Consider the following 19,054-nt stretch of genomic DNA (forward strand, 5'->3'; position numbering starts at 1 on the left):
TGAAGCTGAATTTTCAGGAGAGATAAAAGAAAGTCCTTTTTCATGCAGTGTGTTGTTAAACTATGGAACTCCCTGCCACAGGAAGCAGTGGTAGCCACCATCTTGAATGGCTTCAAAAGAGGGTTGGACAAATTCATGGCATGGAGGAAGAGAGGGCTATGGATGGCTACTACCTATGATGGCTATACAAGATCTCAAAGTAGCTGTTTTACTACAAAGGAATTTCAGAAATAGACTGGAAAGAGAAGCTGCTGAATTACAACTTATCACCAAACTCAAAACAATGGAGAAACCTGGTCTGAACAAAGACCTTGGATTCTTATCTCATTATACATGACAAAGCTATTTTTCACCTTTTCACCCCTTGCTTTTTCCTGTAAGACCTATTGCAGTCGTTAAGAGTCGTCAACAGGCTCATCACAGCTATCTGCCAATCACCCATTCCCACCACCCTTCTGAGTAATACCCCTCCCCACCTTCTCACTATATAGAAGGGTCTGGAAACTTCTGTTTCAGTGTATCTGAAGAAGTGTGCATGCACACGAAAGCTCATACCAAGAACTGACTTAGTTGGTCTTTAAGGTGCTACTGGAAGGAATTTGTTTTGTTTTGACTATGATGGCTATACTCTGCCTCCATGTATGCCTCCAGCAGCAGAGCAAAGCCCTCCTCCATGAATTTATCTACTCCTCTTTTAAAGCCATCTAGGTTAGTGGCCATGGCTGCCTCCTGTGGCAGAGAGTTCCGTAGTTTAACTACACACTGCACGAAGGACATTCATCCATCTGTCCCGAATCTTCCACCATTCAGTTCAGCTTCCTTGGATGTCCTAGTGCAGATAAAAACCTCTCTATCCACAGAGAAGCCCCTGTGATTCAGCGTCATCAGGGAGCAGTTGCTCAATGACTACACTGGCCGGCAGCAGGTCTCCAGGGCATCTGGCAGGGAGTTTTTCCCTAGCTCTCCCAGGAAAGATGCTGCCCCCTTGTGGTTGAACCTGGGACCTTGTTCATGCAACCCTCACTTGTATCCATCTTGTGATGAGGGATTTCCCTGCCTTCACCCCACCCGCAGGGGCTGGTCAAGGGGGTCTTTGTGATCTTGCTTGTTCTGCTTACTCATTCCCCCCCCCAATACCAGACTGGTAGGGGAGCCCCTCCTTCTTCCTGGCTGGAACACCTGCACCAGGAGAGCCTGTACACCGCAGAGGCATTGCGGGTGAATCATGGGCAGCCTGCGGCCGAATAAACATCCCCCTTCTGTATAATCCTGTGCACCCCCGCCTTCCAAGCCAGTCAATAAGAATCAATCAATGTTTCCACCCCTCCGATAGCTCTATTAAATCCTCAAGGATGGCGGCTCAAAGCAGGCCCAGAGCAGATGTCTTTGCTGTCAAAAGAGAAGGTGCAGCAGAGATTGCAAAGCTGGCAACATTAATATTGTCTCTGACAAAAGAAGTGTGTGTGTGTGTTTGTGTGCCTTGTTGATTGGCGGCCTTCAGCATGCACTTTGTAAACAGAAGGCCACTCTCTCTCTCCGCGCAACAAAGCAGAGTGAACAGGAACATCTCTTTGAACTAGCAGAAGCCAAAGTCCAAACCCATCTGATGCTTAAAGGTCACTTGACCCATCAGTTGCTACCAGCCTGGCAGTGGCGTTGCATTATTTGCCAATGCCCGGGACGTGTGTGTGTGTGTGTGTGTGTGCCAGTCTGGGACAGGGCACAGAGGGTGAACAGAACCAATCGCGTCAGCCCCCACCACTGGAGCCAAGTGGGGCTGTGCTGCGGTATCTGCTCACACAGTGAGGAGACTGACCGGCCAATGCTAGCCATATGGCCATTCAACAAGGGAGCTGGGGATGCAGTGGTGAGGTCCAGAGATCCCCTGGGGCAGGGTGGGATGAGACGCGGATCCCTGCATGGGGGTGCCGGGTTTGTGTCCCCTAAAAATTGTGCGCCTGGGTCTATGGCCCCCTGGTCCCCCCTTGCTATGCCCCTACAGCCTGACCATCCTTCTGGGTCAAAGCAAATGCTGAGCAGCATAAGAGCTGCATGATAGTCAGTGTGGTGTAGTGGTTAGAGTGCTGGACTAAGACCAAGGAGACCAGGGTTCTAGTCCCCACACAGCTAGGCTGTTCACTGAGTAACCTCAGGGGCCAGTCACTGTCTCTTAGCCTAACCTACCTCACAGGGTTGTTGCAAGAATAAAATAAGGAGGTGCTCAGAACCACAATACCTCAAGGACTACCTGTCCTCATATAAACTAACCTGGGCTCTGTGTTCATCATCTGAGGCACTTCTTCATGTGCCTCCTCCATATGGATCCCCATTTGTAGAATGGTTTTCCCAGGGAGGTTCCTCTGGCACCTTCACTACATATTTTTAGGTGCCAGGCGAAAACATTCCTCTTCAGCATGGCCTAGGGTTGATTAATATTCCAGAACCTTTTTAATGTGTTTGTGGAGCAGGGGTTATCATCTTGGTTTTTTTTTCTGTTTTAACTATTTATTTGTGCTTTAATCTTGTATTTTTATCTTGTGAAACGCCCTGAGATGGTTTGATGAAGGGTGGCATATAAATCTAAATAATAATAATAATAATAATGAACTATACAACTTTTAGAAGACATCTGAAGGCAGCCCGGTATCAGGAAGTTTTTAAAGTTTGATGCCTTATTATGTTTTTATATGTGCTGGTAGCCGCCCAAAGTGGCTGGAGAAACCCATCCAGATGGGTGGTGTAAAGATAATAAAATCATCATCATCATTATCATCACAATAACCATGTTGCACCAGAAGTGGCTTAGATATGCTGGCCACATGACCCGGAAAGCTGTCTGTGGACAAACGCCGGCTCCCTCGGCCTGAAGCAACTGGTATTCAGAAGCATTGCTTCCTCCATCTGTAGAGACAGAGTATAACCATCCTGGCTAGTAGCCATCAATAGCCCTCTCCTCCTCCATGAATTTCTCTCACTCCACTGTGGCTACAGATAAGGACTTGGACATCTGCTGCTAAAGGATCTGCCTCACAGCAGGAAGCTGGGTGCATCATCTGACAGCCAAACCTTTGCAGAGAACCGGCCCTGTGCCTTCATGCAGCTTGGACCAAAGTGAGGAGCCATCTCCATGAACTTCACTGCAGGGATCACGTCAGCCACAGCAGTCCTTGCCCGGAGCAAACTCCTATTACTCATGCCCCTGAGAAGGAGGGGAGATTTTGCATGGACAGATTTTGCATGGACAGAAACAGTGGAAGTCTTGCAGAAGTTCAACAAACGGAACTTCAACAAGCTTCCAAGCAGGTTAAGCAGGTTCTCTATTCATTGGCTGGAAAACACCCTTTGCTGCTTGCCATAGGCTCCACTCAGGCTGTGTGCCAGGGGGCAAGCGGGGGCATGAGCTTCCCATATGTAAAATAAATAAATAAATAAACCTGCTTCTCTGATCCATTTTTCATTACTTCCAGTGTCGAGGAGGGGAACTGGGCTGGTATTGTAAATTAAAATGGGTTGCAGCTCAATACCGAAATGCTTCATTTGCAGCCGAGTTAAATAAGAGAATCAACATCAATATAATACAATTACATGCCTGGTTCTTTCAGGATTCCGCTATGAGGGAGACGACTATCTCCCCAAACGCATTATCTCCAAGTCGTCCCTTTTCATTCCGAGGCTGAACTCTAGTGAGTTGCGTCAGCAGAACAGAAATGTTTAATTAAGAATCTCATTTTTAGAAGTCAATTCTCTAAGAGTCAGGGTGATCAAAAAGAAGCATCTTTAATTTGCAAAGATAAATGGGGCTTCCTCTGTTTCCTCTTTACCGCCTCTAGAAGACCATTGTGTTGAGAAGCATGCTGGGTGGGGGTGGGGAATGAGGAGGAGGAACTGGCCTAAACTGCTGGGGGGACACGTGGGAGGGGGCTGTGTGTTTGCTGCGCATGGTGGAACTGTTCTGCTTCCTTCACTCACTTTGAGACTGCCAGACTGCCAGAGTTTTGCAGGAGAGATTCCAGGGCAGGCCATACATTTAGATTTGCACAGCGGATGAAACTCTGTCACCCTGTTACCGGAAAAATCCGAGGGCTCCCTTGGACAAAAAGTAAAGACACCAACCAGAGTAAATTGAAGCAAATCAGCAGCCTGTAGGCTTGGCCTTTATTGACTGTTGCAACAGGGTGCTCCCCTCACTTGCAGGTGAGAGGAAAGACACAGAAAAATGGTGTGCAAGACCTTATAAAAACTTTTGAAATTCCCCTCCTCTAGGTCAAGCCCACCCCCAGAAACATCATGCATACATTACAGAAAGGAGGGGTGGAGGGAGGAGTTGTGGTGGTAACCTGAGTGTCCTGTCACCTGGCTGGTTCCCTTCTCTCCCCCTCCCCATGAGTCATTTTCAGAAGACAAAGGGGAGTTTGCAGTTTCCTGCCCCCTGAGGGAAGATCTGATCATTGTCCTTTGTTTCAGTCCATGCTGAATCCACTCCCATATGCAAGTTCTTTGTGATCTTGATTGTCTTCTGTCTAGGACCATCAGGGTTGGCATAGCAACTGGGCAGGGCTCCTGTGGATGTGCTGGGATGGTGAAGGGATTATGGCTGCCCTGTATCAAACCCTCCCCATTTTGTAGTCCTTCCTTCATGGAGTAAAATAAAAGTGGAACAGTGCAAAACCGATGTATGGTTGATTTTCTATGAATTTATAACAGAAGCATAGCGTATGTAGTGTGTGAGTGTGAGTGTGTGTGAAGTTTGTACAAACTGAATGATTGGGGTCGGGGGTTCCTGCTACAACCCTAAGCACAATAAACCCACTTCCTTTTGAGAGAGAGAGAGAGAGAGAGAGAGAGAGAGAGAAGTGAGACTTTTTGTGGTATCAAAAGTGACCTGGAAATGTATTGAAAAGTGTGAGGTGGTTGAATAATGGATTGGAAAATATGTAAACCCCCACAAGCCAATCAGGAGGAACACAAGACAGATGCTCACAGTCCTATATCTGCACCATAAACAAATCAGAATGAATGATTGAACATTTGTTCTGATTTGCTTGTAGAATGCTTACAAGGATGCTAGACTGTGCCTGAGCTTTATTGAGCATTCCAGTGCATTTCCACCATTTACCTAACTGCAGAAAGTCAGTTCATGTTTTAAAAAGTGGATGGATCCACTTTAAATGCACAAACCTAAAGTTCCAGGATGCAGTTTAGTCCCCCCAAAATACTGACGATGTGCAGATGCCCATCTTACTTACTTACTTACTTATTTTATAATAAGTACTTATAATAAGTATTTTTCCTCCAAGGTCCTAATCCGACACTGGCTTTCTCACTGAATCGGCCTCTGTCTTGCATACCAAGACATCCCAAATTGACAGAAGCTGCCCTGGCCTCTGATCCCAATCAGGGATGCCCCCAATTTCCCAGACACAGGGCAGGCTGCATCTTCCCAGAGTCTGCTCTAGACCACGCTGTGTCTGGAGATGCAGCGTCTCATGAGCAGGAGGCCGAAGACAGCAGAGTTAAGAGAGGGGGGAGGAAAGGAGGGGGTGAATGAGTGGGTTGCAGCAGCGAGTGGGTGGGTGAGGAAGGGGTCAGTGGCAGGCAGGTGGCGAGCGATGGAGATGGGTGGTGGTGGGGCAGGTCCCCTGAATTTTTATCACAAAATGTTGGAGGGTATGGTCTTAGATTAAACAAGTTTCCACTTCTTTAGAATAATAGAAACAGCAGCAGCAAGAATTTCCCTCCCTGTAGGGATTCTTTAGTTGTGATTCCTGACTCTTGGGGTCCCTTCCAATTCTGCAATATTCTATGATTCTCCCTTTTTCATTCTTTTTGCCAACCATTTGAGGAGCTCCTGCAGGCAGGAGGTGTTCTTGGCCCCTGGAGAGTCCAGACTAACCTGCTGCCTGCTCCCCCACCTCAGCAAGAATGTGCCTGGTGCCCGGGTAGGCTGCCCTCTCCGCCTCTCCTCCCCTGCCCCCACAGCCTGCCTTGGCAATTAATTCTGAAGTGTTTGCCTGCCTCTCTTGCCTCGGAAGTCCCAGCTGCCTCCTCAGGAGTCTCTCATTAGCAAGCAAACCCTAATCAGAACAAAAACTAATTGCAGATTTGTAGGGAGAAAGCGGGGCTTGATGAAGCAAATGTCTAAAGGGACGGTTCCATTTATGTTCCTCTGTGTTTTGCTTTGATGTGGGGTGCCAGGAGAGACAGGGGGCGGAGGGGGAGGGGGAGATGCCAAGGCGAAAACAAAGGGAGACAAGGGAAGAGAATAGAAATAGCTCCCCTCTCTGCCTCCCACACTTCCTGGAAAACAACTGTTGGGGTGAATCAAGGCCTCCTCCCACATGAAAGAAAGGCTGCTGCAGGCAGCGATCAGGGCCTTCCCTAGCCAGGGCTGGGCTCAGGTGATCTTGAACCATGTGAGATCTGTGGCCATCATTCCTGGCTCTGGGCAGATGAATCTTGGAAGGTGGTGGTGGGCTCTTCTTCATTAGAGATCTCAAGTATGAATGGCCCACCTGGCACTATAAGAGGAGTGATGTCCTTTGAGAACCTTAACCCTCTACAAGCCTGTGTTGTGTGGGAAGCTCAATTTGTTTAAACTTCCTTGTGATATAAGGGTTTCCCAATTTAGACTACAGTTCCCATCATCCCTGAACACTGGTCCTGCTAGCTATGGATTATGGGAGTTGTAGTCCAAAAACAGCTGACAACTCAAGTTTCTTCTGCTGCCCACCAGGGGTAGTAGGTGTCCTGTGCACAGCAGTGGCACCCCTCCCACCTGTCTGGTAGTGGGGGCAGCATTTTCTGTTTTGCCTGGACTTCCTAAACATCCTGCACCAACCCTGGGCCCCACCAATTTCCAATACCTCATTGTTAAGTATTATAATAAATCCAGAAGCTGTTGAGAACTATGTACCCTGGGGTGAGATTGGCTTGGCTTGGCCCACCTACCTGGATGGTCATCTGGAACTGTGCCAAGCCCAGCCGAGTCAGGGTGCTTATCCACCAAATGTAGATGGCCATGAGAAGTCCTCTTCACCTTCTGAGACTGAAATCAATGCTCCACCAGACCTTGATGATGAAGAAGGTGCCTGGAACTGGCCTCACAGCCTTGTGCCGAAGACCCGGCCTGGCTGCAGCGCCTCTACTTGGAGAAACAGGAGCTGGTCCTGGATCAACCCTCCTGGTCCACCATCTGCAAGGATGAGGAGTAACTGCACCACCCTCTCCTGTGCAAGGGAAAGTGTCATTCATAGCTGCTTCCCAGTGGCCCCAGTCATTGTTGGATAGCACTAGATCACAAGGGAAGGTCCAACCCACATGATGACTCCAAAGGCCAGGGTCTGCAGCTCTTGTTTAACCCTTATACACCCTCTAAAATATCCTAAATGCTCTTTGGATAGTAATGGATCAGACAGTCCCTACCCACACCATTTAATATATATGTGGTTTTTATACATCACCCCAATCTCCAAGCGGGGAGAGATTCCTGGGGTTTCTGGCACTTATTCAGGGTTCTGTTTCCTTGGAATGAAGGTCAGTGGAGACTGTGGTGTCCTTAGGATATATGTGTGTGTTTTTTTTACACATATATACAACCTGAACATAGGATGGAAGGGCTCACAGCATTAGCGCCTCCAGCAGATCTTACCTCTCCATTTGTTGCAGCTTTGAACCCAACACAGAGCAAGTAGGTCTCTGTATCTCCAGCTTCCAGCTCATCTCTCACATACACTATTCTAGCTCCTATATAGCCTCTAGTTGTGGAGTGGGGGCAGGGGAGGTCCGCCCATTAGAAGGAGGGCACCATCATTTATATGTAGCTCCTGCAACTTACGGTAGCTCATTCTTTTGGGATGCCTATGAGGACACTTAAATGGCCAGCTCAGGTCATTGTCTTACAAAGAAACTTGTCTGACTAGTTCAAGAATTACCATTGTATTCAAACCCTCACTGGGTACCAGACTCCAAGAACTGGAAGAGACTTAGGGCATCATCCAGACTAACCCCCAAACTCACATCAATGCAAAAGGAAAGAGGGATAAGAAGGAAAAGAAGAAAAAGAAGAGCCAAGACCAGATCAGTTGCTCCCTCTGTGGTTGATGGAGAAGGCAGGTCTGGTCTCTCTCTTGCCATGATGCTCTTCCTGGGAGGTGGGGGTGGTGCTGGCCAATGCCAGAGGAACGAGACTGGCATGTGCTTCCCTCCAGCTCTGCAACTCCAGGGCAGCTCTCATTCCTCTGTTCTCATAAAGTAAGCTTGCAAAGGGGGAAAGGCCATTGGAAATTGATTTACATGCATTCTTTGCATCTCCCGAGACCAGCCTGGATTTGCTCCCAAGGGCAGAAAGTGCCTGCTCTACGCTGTTATAATTCCACTTAGTTCCTGCTGCTTCAGAGATGTGCTGCTGTTTTTAAATGCATGCAATGAAGGATTTTATGGCAAAGTCAAACAGCACTTGCTGCTGAATCACCAAGCCCCCTGCTTCTAGGTAAGGCATGAATCTCTGGCTACAATCGAAAGACCGTGTACACTACTGGCTTTATCTGGCAAGATGTAGCTGGGAGTTATTAATGGAGAATAAAGAACAGCATCAATCCAGGACTTTCCTAACCTGTTCCAAGCCCATTTTTAACATCAGTCAAGCCAGGGATTCACGGACCAGGAACTTGCCCCTCTGGGTCACTGGCCTAAGAAGGGAGCTGCAGCGCCTCTAAGAACCTGGACATTCAGTCCTCCTTGCCCTGGACTCTCAGGCCAACATTACTTTTCTCTTTCTTCGGGTATATGTAACCACTGGCACTTTGACCCTCCTATTTCGCCTCATTCTCCTACCTCCCTGTCCTTTCTACCCCTTTTGTGGCCCAAACCTGCATCAGTTTGAGTTTCCCTGTTGTGCTTAGGCCTGTGGGGTCTTTAACACCCTTCCCCTCTCCTTATACCACAGCAGTAACATTCCCCACCTCCCCACCCTTCAATAAGCAAGTTTGAGCTGCTAGTCCACAAGATTTTTGCATATATATTATGCACCTATGAACCACATTTATGTTCCGTATAACCCTTTCTCCACTTGGGCAATAAATGCAACCTCTGCTTTTGCCCATGGCATGCTAGATATTGTCTCCATGGGGTGCCATCCCTCTATGTCCAAGACCTTGAGAATCAAACCTCTGCTGGCAACACATACATTGATATATATAGCTCAGTTGGTTGGTAGAGCATAAGACTCTTAACCTCAGGGTCATGGGTTCAAAAGATTCCTGCATTGCAGGGGGTTGGACTGGATGATCTCTGTGGTCCCTTCCAACTCAATGCTTCTATGAACATGTACAGTTGCTGTCAGGGACTGGCTGGATGAGGAAGAGTGGTGGGAGCCACCTACCCAAGAGCCCCCAAGGAGGGCACAGAAGAAGACTTAGATCCCAGATCCTGGTTGTGGGACACTGAAGAGCAGTCTGCAAAAGGTACGTGCTGTGAGGCGCTAGAAGCAGGGGATTTGAGCAATCACAGGGAGTCAGGAGAAGGAGGGCCTTCTAGGACAGGGTTAGAGGCTCAGAGTCACAGTGTGAGCCCAGACTCGGAGAGGAATCGGCGGTTGGCTCAGCTACACAGCAGCAGGACAGTCCCAGTCCTGCTGGCTCACCTGCCCCTCTGATACCTCACTCAAGAAGAGTCCTGCAAGTTGCAGAGCAATGGGTCAGACAGGCCCAGAGGAGGAGCTCGCCCCCTCGATGCAGCCTTCATCTACTTGGAAGGGATCCAGAGTGAGAGGCTAGAGGGGGAAGGGCAGAGCTAGTGGTCAGTTTCAGCAACATCTCAGCTGGATTAAGGTGAACCAGAGCACTCTGCTGTGTTGTTATTTTCTGTTAATAAAGAGCTAATTGCATTCCATGCCTTCTGTGTGTGTCCTGGTATTGATGTCAAGCTGACTGGTCAGTAGTTACCTAGATCTCCTCCCCCACCCTTTTGAAGATAGGGACAACATTTGCCTACCTTCATTCTGCTGGGCCCTCACTTGTTCTCCAAGAATTCTCAGAGGTTATAGACACAGGCTCTGAGAAACACTGAAAACTTCATTTATTTCAACCAGCTTTTAATATGTAGTTTTCTGCATATTGCTGTTTAAAAGTGGATTTTATGTTGTTTGCTTGAACAGATTATGCTGCACTTCATTTGCTTCATTTTACTGTGGATGTTTCCATAATTATCATATTGTGTTTCTATGGCTAAGTGCTGCGTGAGCAAAAGAGACAGATATACATGTACGAAGTACATGAAGAGTAAATCCTGCATCTCTTCCTCACGGTCTGTTCGCCCTCTCAGAGAGCCCCAGAATCCAGCAGTTACAGCAGAGTCAGGACTTGCAATTCCAAAGGAGAAGAAGAAAATGAGCAAAACCAGGGAGAGGAACCCCCAATCCCACACCAGGGTGCAAATGGATCCAACTGCCCAGCTTGAGACAGGATGAGAAAGCCCTTCATGAATCAGACATCCAATTTACCGTATTTTTTGCTTTATAAGACTCACTTTTTCCCTCCTAAAAAGTAAGGGGAAATGTGTGTGCGTCTTATGGAGCGAATGCAGGCTGCGCAGCTATCCCAGAAGCCAGAACAGCAAGAGGGATTGCTGCTTTTACTGCGCAGCGATCCCTCTTGCTGTTCTGGCTTCTGAGATTCAGAATTTTTTTTTTCTTGTTTTCCTCCTCCAAAAACTAGGTGTGTCTTGTGGTCTGGTGCGTCTTATAGAGCGAAAAATACGTTATTCTGATTTGTTGGCAAGAAAGTTCTCTGACCATGAGCATCTGTCCCGGTTGGCTTGTGGGGGGGGGTGTCGTTTTTATATATTGACCATTATTCATTCATTCCACACTTTTCGGTGCATTTTCCTGTCACTTATCTAACCACAGAAAGTCCATTTCTTTTTTTAAAGTGGGTTTGTTGCACCATGCCAACAGAGCGCTCCAATCCACCTGCATTTACCCTAATTTTCCCATGATGTGCCACTTGCATCCCTCCTGCAAAATAGTGTCAGCTTGGAGGTCCCCAAGCTTGGCTGTTCTCCTCCCTCAACCACTGCAACGTGTGTGGGATGTGAAACACATAGCTGTCAGGTACAACATTCTTAGAATGGACATGTTGGGGGATGCTTTGTACCACTCAGGAGAAAACTTCCTGTTTCCTCCTGAGCTAGGACAAACTTCCTCTGCATGTGACTGAAGGTGGGTGTGGCCTAACCTGGGGAGGGGAGCACACCTCCTTCCTCTGCTCTCTCTTCCATTCTTGTCTTCTTTTCCACATGTGAGCAGAAGTGACTGCCTGTTCGCAGTCACTTGGGACTAACTCCCTTATGGGATAGTTCCACATGTATATATACTTTTGTAACCTAAGTCTGCCTTCAGGGATCCAACTGTGAATTAAATAATTTTGAGTAAACTACTTTTATATTGACTTTAATGAGATTGCCGTGCCTATTCTTTTTAAGAGGGATAAGAAGGGATCTTACCAGGAATCTTATACAGTGGTACCTCGGGTTAAGTACTTAATTCGTTCTGGAGGTCCGTTCTTAACTTGAAACTGTTCTTAACCTGAAGCACCACTTTAGCTAATGGGGCCTCCTGCTGCCGCCGCACCGCTGGAGCCCGATTTCTGTTCCCATCCTGAAGCAAAGTTCTTAACCTGAGGTACTATTTCTGGGTTAGCAGAGTCTGTAACCTGAAGCGTATGTAACCTGAGGTACCACTGTATATGGAGGCTCAGACAAGCCTGCAACAAGCAAAGCGCTGTGCGTTTAAAGGGGAATGTTTAAACTCTGCTAAGATATAGAACTTGCTAATGCAAGTTAGGAAGGATATCATTAAACAATATATCCTCTCCTGTCTCCCTGAACATTCCCACAACATGTCCTGTGAAAGCCCTTCTCCAAATCCTTGCACTGAGCAGGTCTCACAAAGTCAGCAGAGCCTTCAGGCAATGGATGCAGGGAATGATCTCAGCATCTTCTTCTAATGGAAGCAGGAGCTTCCACTGTCATAGCCCACTTCTCTCCTCAACACACCTTCTTCTCCACCCCCACCCCGCCTGCTTTGCTCAAAAGCCCCCAGTCATCTTTAAACTAAATTGCCTCACAATTGACAAATAACATGGAAATTAGAAACCCTAACAGGAAATAATGAAGGGAATCATTCATTTGCTCAGCTATCCAGCATTGGGGCCCTTCAGCCATATGCATCAGTGGTGGATGGAGGGGGGCTGCTCATCTCATTTCCACAGCAGAGGATCAAAGAACATGGGGTGTGTGTTGTTTCTTTTGCTGCCCTCTGCGCAGGCTGGCTTTCAGTTGGGCAGGTTATCTTGACACCTGCAGATCAATGTTAAATTGCCTCTTTAAATTGCTGCCTTTTAACAGAATGGGAAGAGTGTTCTCTCAGGCAGGAGGGTGGATAATTGAAAGCCGGAGCCTTGTGTGGAAGGAAATTGCAAGGCCTCAAAGCTTCCGTCACCTGCCACATTACTCGCTTGGGGCCAGGAACCAGCACGGAGATCCCATGAGGACAGGCCAAGGAACCAGGTCTGTTGCACCCAGAGAGAAGAACATTGAAATGAGATCTCATAACACTAGAATGTGTGGACATCCAATGAAGCTGAACGTTAGAAGATTGAGGACACATAAAAGGAAGTACTTCTTCACACAGAGCGTAGTTACTGTGGATCATGCTCCCACAGGAGGCAGTGATGGCCACCAAGCTAGGTGATTTTAAAAGATTGGACAGATTCATGGAGGAAAAGGCTATTGATGGCTATTAGCCATGATGGCTCTGCTCTGCCTCCACAGCTGGAGACAGCAATGCTTCTGAAAACCAGTTGCTGGAAACCACAGGAGCGGAAACGGCTCTTGTACTCAATTCTCTATTGGGGGTTTCCCACTGGCATCCTGTTGGCCTCTATGAGAACAGGATGTTGGTCTGGTTGGGCAACAAGGCTCTTCTTATGTTCCAATGTTCTTATCTGATTACATTGACCCGTACTTAAAATGATCTCATAAAGCAGAGGGTGCACAAGTGTTTGTTCTCTCCAACTGGAATCGGAGAAGGAATTCTTGCAGTAACTGAGGATCAATAAAGCCTTGGCTGAAGGATCGAGCCCGGTGTGTGTGTGTGTGTGTGTGTGTGTGTGTGTGTGTGTGTGTGTTGCCCTCCCTTGCCATTTTCAGAAGTAAAAGCAGTTCATAAACCACACTCAGCTGAAGCTCATTCATAAGACTTTGGAGACTGGTAACAGAGGTGTGAAGATTTGTAGAAGAGGCAGCTGACAAGTTGCGAGTGGGGATTTGTGACACGGGAAGCAGGAGTGCGGAACTTGCAGCCCTCCAGACGTAGCTATCATCCCTGACCTGATGCTGGCTGAAGCATATGGGAATCGGAGTCTAACAATATCTGGAGGTCCCCCAGCCCTTGCAAAGGAAAAGTCTTTTGGGGAAGTGTATTTTCTATGGCTCTGAATCCCCAGCCAATGAGGGATCACTAATCAGAGTTGGCTACACAACTTCCTTACTCTGAATTGTGTGTGAAGGGTGGGGAGTGAATGCAACTGGCTGGTGCTCTCTTGTCTTGCACTGATGGAGATGAATGAAAATTCATCTCCAGTCCTAAATGGGATTGCATGCGTTGTAATAATAACGGCCACAGAATAATAAATGCACATCTGCCAGAACTTCATCCCTGGCATACCTGGACCAGGCTAAAGTTGTCTCAACCACAGAGATATCTTCCCTCTCCTTCCCTCTTCCCTCTCCTGCCTTTCACAAAGGGATGAGAGAAAGGGAGAGAAAGCCTACCTCCCCCCCAAAATAGAGGTTTAGCATTGCTGCTGGCAGTTTCCAGGGTCATTTGGGTTCTGGGGTTGAGCCCTGGCTTGAGTGGAGCACCCAAAATTGCTGCAGTATCTCTCCTCCTCCTGTCGCCCAGGACCTCTTGACTCCTGAGTGCTTTCTGCTGCTTCCTACTGGCTGAGGAAGGAACCAGCAGAACCAACCCCTCAGATTCCTTGCTCCCAGCTGAATCCCTGATTTATAGGAAAACTTTGAGACAAGAGGAGGAGAGGGTCTGTTTGGCCAATGGACACTCAAGCGCTTGTCCAATTTTCCCAAGGAGACAGATTAATTAATGCAATCTGGCCCATCTGGCCCACCGAATTGGATTCTTGCACTTTGGGGATAAGGATTGTATTAAGCTGATAAGAGAAGTTGCACATACAATGAGATGCTGATTTATGGCAAAGGAAGGAGCTGGCAGGTTCTGCAGCAGGAGAGAGCCTGATCTGGGGCCCCTGGAGTCTGCAAAGCCTTTCTAGAGTGAATCAAAGAGCAGAGCTGAAGCAAGCAAGAAGTCTTTTGATTTTGGGCATGTAGTAGGAGGGGGGGGAGATGGGGGTTCTTTCTCATCGGGGTGGGGGGATACAGCAGTTGTGTGGCAATCAAGAGAACTTAGCCTGCATATGTTCCTGCTGTTGTTGTTTTTTCCTCCTAAATGGGAGAACTTGGGCTGGGGCACAATTTAGTTGTGATCCTGCATTTCAGGGGGTTGGACTAGATGACCCTTAGTGTCCCTCCCAACTATGATTCTATGCTGCTGCTGCTGCCACCAAATGCACCCACTTAGGGAATTGGGGGTTGGGAGAGAAACATTTGAACTGGTTCGCGTTTAATACAAAACTTCCTAATTTGCACTTCCTGAACTACGCAAATGGAACTGCAGTTATTGTTCAGAATTCACACTTCTCTGAATTTTGCAATGCAGTTTGCCAACTAATGAACATGTACAGAAATGTGTATATTGGTGAAAATGACCAAGAAAGATGCATTGTCTTATGATAACTCACCTACAAAAATTTACTTTAGCAGAAGAAAGTTGAACTGAAGAGCTGACAAATCTCCATGAAGGCCTTTTAAAAAATAAATAAATCACAGACTGATGTGGAAATGTAGCAAACTGAACTTAAGGTTGGACAAAAACGAGAAAGTGAGGCAACGGAAAAGTACAGGTTTGTGTCCAACCTTAGATGAATCGGTTTCTCAAAGGGCATATAGTGCCAAGACCTCCAATCTGTGGGGCACCAGGAGATGGCAGGCAAACCAGCAAGTATGGATGAAAGCTGCAGCCCCCAGCTGGCATTTGAAGCAGTGGGGCGCCTGAGCCAGGAAAGTGGGTGCTGCTGTGTTGCTGCTTGTCTGTGTCACTGACTGGCTTTTATTTGGGCTCCTTGCATGGAGTGTGGAAGAAACTCATTTGTGCATCAGCACTCCAGGCTGCCTGCTGCCATGACACTCTTTGTCTTTGCGCTCTCTGAGCCACCCACTCCTGGCTCCCCCACCCCCTGCATTTAAGAACCTTAGAAGCGCCTGCTGGATGGCCCATCAAGTCCAGCATCCTGTTCGCACAGGGGCCAACCAGATGGGAAGCCCGCAAGCAGGACCCATGGTCAAGAGCACACACCGCATACTGAGGTTTTCAGAAATTGGTATTTCCATTCCCTTTGCACCTTTGGGTGGAATTGGCCCAGAAGTGGTGTTTGTTGCCTTGATCTCTCTAACCTGACCCCTTGGACTTGGGACTGGTCACCATGCCAAAAAGAGCACTATCCTAATATCAGCAAGCAAAGGACACACCCTCCTCCACCCTAAAATAAGGACACGCATCCTATATTTCATAGAATCATAGAATCATAGAGTTGGAAGAGACCACAAGGGCCATCGAGTCCAACCCCCTGCCAAGCAGGAAACACCATCAGAGCACTCCTGACATATGGTTGTCAAGCCTCTGCTTAAAGACCTCCAAAGAAGGAGACTCCACCACACTCCTTGGCAGCAAATTCCACTGTCGAACAGCTCTTACTGTCAGGAAGTTCTTCCTAATGTTTAGGTGGAATCTTCTTTCTTGTAGTTTGGATCCATTGCTCCATGCCCGCTTCTCTGGAGCAGCAGAAAACAACCTTTCTCCCTCCTCTATGTGACATCCTTTTATATATTTGAACATGGCTATCATATCACCCCTTAACCTCCTCTTCTCCAGGCTAAACATGCCCAGCTCCCTTAGCCGTTCTTCATAAGGCATCGTTTCCAGGCCTTTGACCATTTTGGTTGCCCTCCTATGGACACATTCCAGTTTGTCAGTGTCCTTCTTGAACTGTGGTGCCCAGAACTGGACACAGTACTCCAGGTGAGGTCTGACCAGAGCAGAATACAGTGGCACTATTACTTCCCTTGATCTAGATGCTATACTCCTATTGATGCAGCCCAGAATTGCATTGGCTTTTTTAGCTGCCGCGTCACACTGTTGGCTCATGTCAAGTTTGTGGTCAACCAAGACTCCTAGATCCTTTTCACATATACTGCTCTCAAGCCAGGTGTCACCCATCTTGCCTATTTCTTGGAGATCACCCTGCATAAGCCTGGCCTCCTGCTCTTCCTTCAGATTGTCCCTCCAGTTCCTTTATTCCCCATGAAGCTCCTCTCCTGCAACCAAAAGGAGCCCCACCATTTCCTCCTTCAATTCCCCACCATTGAAAGGAGGCTACATGCTGACTCTTGCCCACTGGTATGAGAGTTATTCTATAAAGTGCCAGGAACACTGGATGCTATAAAGTGCGTTAAGAATATGCATAATACAGTGGTACCTCTGGTTGCAAACGGGATCCATTCTGGAGGCCCGTTCGCAACATGAGCAGAACGCAACCCGTGTCTGCACATGCACAGGTCACAATTCGCCACTTCTGCGCATACGCGTGACGTCATTTTGCGCGTCTGTGCACGCATGAGCAGTGAAACCTGGAAGTAACCCTTTCTGGTACTTCCGGGTCGCTGCAGGACGCAACCTGAAAACGCGCAAGCTGAAGCAAACGTAACATGAGGTATGACTGTAGCCCAATTAGGAGATGTTATGTTTGAGGAAATCTCAACTTGGAGTTTGAACGTAACCAGGCCATAGAGGCCCCGACTTCAGTCTCCTGTCCTCATAGTGGCCAATCAGATGCCCCAATTGAAAGCCCACAAGCAAAACCAGAGTGCAACACAGGGGCGTAGAATAGGGGGACCAGGGGGCTGTGGCCCTGGGCACAGATTTTTGAAAGGGCATGAGGGTGTGCAAACAGACATCCCCACAACAGGTTCCCTCACTCGCCAAGCTGCAGCTGAGCTGGACTAGGGCAGCGGTGGGACCTCCTTCTCCTCGTGGCCAGCAAAGGGATGCCCACATGCGCCCTGCCCTGTGCTGGCTGAGAGGGAGGGAGGGGGAGGAGAGGTGAGAGGCTCTGGCAGCCACCTCCTGCTTTGCAAACAGGGCGCCACAGCCGTCAGGTCTGCCCTTGTTGCAGGGTGGCTTTGAGCTGCTTTCTCCCTCACTGGCTCCCTGCTCAGACTGCTGTGGCTTGGCGTGACCACCATCCATGCCCTGGGCACCAAGAGCCTGTGCTACGCCACTGGTGCAACAGCAACTCTTCCCACTCAATACCCGCCTGTGACAGCCATTGAAGGTGGGAGCGGAGGTTGTTTACCAGAGAGAGGCCCTTATCAAGTGCAGGTCATTCTTCCTCTCCTTGTACAATGCCCTCTGTAGAGCCCCTGCCTGGCACCAACCTTAAGGTCTTTTCAGCACCAGGCAAAGAAGTGTTTTTAATTTTTCTGGGCCTTTTAAAACCTTTTACTCTCTGCACTGTGTTGAGGTTGTAGCAGAGGTGAAGCTTTTAGGTCTGCAGAATCCACCCCTTTGGCAGTTATTGCCACGATATTTTATCTCCTAATCTCTGTGCTGGAGCAGGTTGCTTTGCTTTGCTTTTATGGAAGTTGTATTTGCTGCTTTGTTTATTCTTGTTTGATTGGAATTGTGGTTTCTTTTTTTAAAAAAATAAAAAATAAATCTGCTTTATTTTGTACATCACCCAGAGAAGTATTGTTAATCTGGGATGATGAATGGAACAAACAAACTGAAGCAACATAAATAAGTCAGACAAGAAGATATAAATGTGAGCTCATAGGAGGTACCATGATGGGCTGCCTGGGAGCTCCGAAAGGAAGGGTATTGCCACGAGAAACTGAACACGTCCTGGGTGCGGAAGAAATGCAGACTCTGCTGGAGAGAAAATGTTTTCTCCCTCTCTCATGACACGAGAACTCTTGGACATCCAATGAAGCTGAATGTTGGAAGATTCGGGATAGTTAAAAGAAAGTCCTTCTGGGTTAATCTATGGAACTCACTTCCACAGGAGGCAGTGATGGCCACCAACTTGGATGGCTTTAAAAGAGGATTAGACAAATTCTTTAAAGATAAGGCTATTGATGACTACAAGCCACAATGGCTCTGCTCTGCCTCCACAGTTGGGGGCAGCAAGATTTCTGAATACTAGTTGCTGGAAACCACAGGAGGAGAGAATGCTCTAGCTCTCAAATCCTTCTTGCAGGTTTCCCATTAAGACATCTGGTCGACCCCTGTTAAAACACAATGCTGGACTAGATGGCCTGATTCTTAGGTTCTTCAAGCCTGCCTACTGGATGGGGTGAGGCCCAGCCCCCTCAAAAGTAAACAAAGAAGGAAAAGTGGGGTGGCAATGGTAAACAAAGAAGGAAAAGTGGGTTGGCAATGGGAACAGAGCCCAGGGCAGCTCCTTCATGGAGCAACACTCCAATTCTCACAGATATGCAGAAGCTGTGTAATGGGACGGTGGGAGCCTCCAGATGGTCCCCAGGAAACAGAAAGGATTCACACACACACCAGAACTTCAGGCTTACACAACTGAAGTCCTCTTTTGCCCTGGGGCAACAAATCCACCTTTGAAAAAAAGAAGAAGACTTTTTGCAGTTTGTAAACTGATGAGGGAATGCATCGAAAAAATACTCCCCAAGCAAATCAGGATCAAAGCAGAATAATGCACATTATCATATCAATGCCCCATAAAATAAATCAGAATGAATGCTCAAGAAAGACCAGGCATAGTCTAGCCAGTTTTGTGCAAGTAAATCAGGGTGCATGCTGAATAAATGGGTCATTCAGGGGAGCTGCAAGTGAGGG

This window comes from Podarcis erhardii (assembly GCF_964252035.2).
Source record: "Podarcis erhardii genome assembly, chromosome: 14".
Lineage (NCBI taxonomy): Eukaryota > Metazoa > Chordata > Lepidosauria > Squamata > Lacertidae > Podarcis > Podarcis erhardii.